Source organism: Carassius carassius, chromosome 49 (assembly GCF_963082965.1).
Source record: "Carassius carassius chromosome 49, fCarCar2.1, whole genome shotgun sequence".
Taxonomy (NCBI): Eukaryota; Metazoa; Chordata; class Actinopteri; order Cypriniformes; family Cyprinidae; genus Carassius; species Carassius carassius.
In genome coordinates, this window is record NC_081803.1 from 21859170 (window position 1) to 21864002 (window position 4833).

Below are 4833 nucleotides of genomic sequence, written 5' to 3' on the forward strand. Positions count from 1 at the left end.
GGACCGCCGCAGCAAAACGCACTCATGCAAAAAATGGGCAACCACAGAGAACGCACAATACATTACAGCCACCTCTGAGAGAGATGGGTTTCCTCATGCACCGTGATCAATATACCCATCACAATTTACCGCCGTGGCTTCTGCGGCTTTGTTTCGGGTGCAAGGAGAGGTCGCAATGCACTATGGGTAACGAACATGCTTGAGACATGTGGGTTAGGGCTAATGGTGTTTGATCATTCAGAGAGTTCATGGCTATATATATTGACTTAGGGGACCAAATATTAATTTTTGGGTGGACTATCCCTTTAAACACTTGATTTTACTATTGAGGTGAAACACGACCTGAATATGCTTTTCACAAGATTTTGATCCAATGCTGCACTGCGTCTGACAGTGAATTAGTGTGATAAGCACACGCCATTAATCTTGATTGTCTGTCATGGCAGGTTTAATTACGAGGGAGGCACAAGTCACTAAACAAGAGCATCATCTACTAAATCATACCTTTTCCTTTCAATTCACATCCGAGGTGCTCAGTCACTAACTTACCAGGAGATCAGCAGCTCTTGCAGAGATCAAGCTCTCAGGTTTCTGGGTTCATGCACATGTCAGGTTGAGATATTGTCCGAGTTATTGATCCGCTGCACGTCTCACTTCAGTCCACTGCTACATGTTACTGAGACATAAATGAAACAAACTCATTATTGAGAAAGCACTCAAAAGCATCTTTGCAATTTTGATTATTGACATAAAGTTACTGGGTAAAATATATACTCCCCCTCATGCCATCCAAAATTTGGATGAGCTTGTTTCTTCATCAGATTTGGAGAAATGTAGCATTACATAACTTGCTCATCAATGGATGCTCTGCAGTGAATGGGTGCCGTCAGAATGAGAGTCCAAACAGCTGATAAAAACACAATAATCCACACGCACTCCAGTCCAACAGTTAATGTCATGTGAAGCCAAAAGCATATTTGTTTAGAGCTTTTTTGGACTGTTTTTGCTTGTAAACAGTGTTTGATCTTTAGCCGGAAGCAAAGGTTTGAAGTTAAAAACCTCTCAATGATGGATTTATTTTATTACAAACATGCAGCTTTTGACTTCTCCAGATGTTAACTGGTGGACTGGAGCGGTGTGGATTATTGTGATGTTTTTATCAGCTGTTTGGACTATCATTCTGACGGCACCCATTCACTACGGAGCATCCATTGCTGAGCAAGTGCCAAAAGTCAAATCAGATCCTGCTGAATAAACAGGACTGATGCCAAATTATGAAACACACTCCATTAGTAATAAAGGATTTATGGACTATAAATTAATAAACCAGAGGTTTATGATTACACTCTGGTACACACAAACTCATCCAGCTAAACTAAACTGCTCTGTAAACTGTTTTAAGCTTTTTATCCTCAGTAGACTAGTGTGTGTTGATTCTGTCTGACAGGTGGTGTGTTTCTCTGCTCTCTATAATCAGCCCAGAAAAATCCTCATTTATTCAGTGTGAGAAAGAAAAGATTCAGCAGAAGACAAGTGACCCAATTACTATGTAATGGACTCTGGGTGGTCTTTCAGGTGACATATGGAAGTCATTCCCTCGGACGGAGGATAACACTTCAAAGAAATCCCAGACACAGAGCTCATAATCGAATCCGATAGAATGACACTCATTTCACTCACATATGAAATCATTAGAATATAATGAATAATGGCTGGATATTATAATGAATCAGATTGATTTGTCCTCACAAAATAATATGGTGCTACTATGGTAAAGTTAAAATCAGACGGTATAGCTTGATTACAATATTCATATGTGCTGCTGTACGTCAAAGATTATGACATTACCATTTTATGGTATCAAACCCCCAAAAACATTGTCTTCAATATTTACCATGCTTCTGTATAATAACAAGTATCAGCATGGTACTCAACAAATATCATGGTAATATCATGAATGATTACCAATACACAATGTACGTAGTATTTCATGATACTGTAAAGAAAACCATGATATTTTGTTATGGTAAATGCCAAAATAACATGCTTATGCCATATTATACTTTGCTGTTGCCATATGATTTAAGACTTGACTTTGAGCTGTGAGGTTGTGTATAATCTCTGAATAATCAGAGACGGTTTAGCCTCACTAAACCCTGAGGATACGTGACAAATCATATCTTCTCAGTCAAGTGGTGGGTAATCACTTATGTTGATTCCAGAGCTCAGCTGAGCTTGATTTATGACGGACACGCAGCAATAAAACTCCACGGATCCGTTCGTGTTTCCCGTGTGACATCCAGGACCAGGACATCAGCGACAGCACGACTGAGCCCAAAGACGTTTACTGTCTGCTGTGGGACGGGGAGATAACTGGCTCCAGTGAGCTGTCTATGTAGGGAGTATTTTAAGGGAGGAATCCTAGGTTGAATCTCGACATAAAGTCTCAAAAATAATACAACTGCTGGTGAGGACATAGCCTTTAGGACAAATTAATTAGGGCTTAAATGATTAAATTACCATGCAATAATATATTTTTCATTTAAAGTACATAAACACATAACAACATACTATATATATATATATATATATATATATATATATATGATAGGTAAAAATTGATAGCCTGAATGCACTGTAAGTCGCTTTGTATAAAAGCGTCTGCTAAATGCATAAATTAAATTTTAATTTAATTTAATTTAATATATACTGTAAAATCCATAATAATGTGCTATATATTGTGTATAAAATATATTAAAACTATTATCATACCATATTTCATTATCATTTTCAACACACACACACACACACACACACACTAACCTTTTTATTAATATAAAACAATCACAATTATAATAATAATAATAATTACAATATTGACAAGTAGTGAAGAAATATCTCAATAAAATAAATATGTATCATCTAAAATATGAATAATATAAATTTCACTCTTATTTTTATGATATGTAATCATGCAACTGAACCTTAGCCAAGCTCCGCCCCCCTCGGTTACTGTTCCAAGCTTTACAGAATATCTCATGAGGATGATGTCAGAAATTATGCATAATTAACATACATGAGTTCACATTTGGATCTGCATCTTGTGCTGATGCAATACAAGCTGCTCAGCAACCATGAGTGTTAAATAAGTTATAGATGTCCTGCATTGGTTGAAAGATGCCACATGCTCCTCTAAAACATCATCTATGGGACCTTTGAAAAGAAGCATGATGAATAATGCATGGACAATACGGCTAACTGTAGTTATTAAACACCTGAGGTTGATATCACATCACTAATAACTAAGAACACTTAAAAGCTCTCAGAAATGAACAAATGTAGAACTTGTTTCACAGAAATCATTTGCAATATCAACTTCCATATACTGTATGATGTTGAGTCGGTGTTGGTGTGAAAGGGGCTTCATTTCAGTGGAGTGCGCATCATGGGCATCATTACCATCATCATCATCATCATCAGCGCAAATTAAGTGTAGAGCAACACATCAGTTCGAAATTTGAATAAAACACGCAGCCTTAAAATCTGTAATGCACAGGGCAATAGAGACGCATAATCAGGCCTGGGTCATGGTGATATAAACATACTGCTGCTTCATATCCTTCTGATCGGCGTGTCTTATCATCTGCCATGCCAAGGTCATGATAATGTGTGCATTTAATTGCTGATACACTTGATTATGTGCAAAATATTGAGGGGGTAAATTGGAGTGCGCTGCTTTGCATTTTAAAAGGTTCCTCCTGCTGTTCACGAGCCCATTAAAGTTTGTCATATCGATTCGAGAGGGTTTATAGTTTTGTGCAGAAACATTTTCACTCTCCCCTGAGAACTGAAAGATTAAACCATTGCAAACAAATTGCTTTCTTTAAGTGATCCTTAAAAGTTTTTAAAGGAATATATCAGGTTCAGTACATGCTAAACTATTTCTAATTTCTCAGGTTGTAAAACGAATAAAAACAAACGTAAAATGAATACATATATTCCATATATTATACACGATCTTCGATATATATAACATTCATATATTAAAAAATAAAATAGAAAAACAAATTTATATTAAAAACTTCACAAACTAGGGATTACAACATATGTATATAACTTCATAAATTATTATATATGATTAATAATATGTTTCTAACATTAAATATTAAAATATGAAGGTATATATTTTTTATAATAAACAAATCTTTTAGTTTGTAAAAGCTTCATTTACAGATATCATTTACACTGCAAGGGGTTTCATGGGGATAAACATTATAATTAGCAATACACCAGTTCACATCTAGCATATTCAAAAACCTAAAATTCACTGTAAAATTCATAGTTTACATGAAAATCCACGATTTATACACTTTGCAGTGCAAAACCCACATATGTGCAGGTGCTTTAACACAAACAGGCCCATAGACTTAGAAAGTGCATTAATGTAAAGCATTTTTCCCATTTTTACAACCTGAGAGACGAGTAAAGATATTTTGTGTGGGGACTGAAAGCATGCCACCAATGCATTGCACAAAGTTTAACTTGTTTTGATTGTGGAACATTCCCATTTTGTGTTTTCGAGCATTCAAAATCTGCCAACACATATGATTTCATATTTGCCTGGACGATTGCACACTGACAGCTGACACAGCTGGCTGAATGCAAACAGTCTGTCATCATGATGCTGTTTACATCCACATCATCCATCTGAATCACAATGAATGTATCTGAATGCATAATACAATATTGATTCTGTGCTTCTGTATCTTTTCCCATGTTATACGCCTGTATAAAATACACTACAAAAAGATCTGCCTTTGGGAATAATCTGAG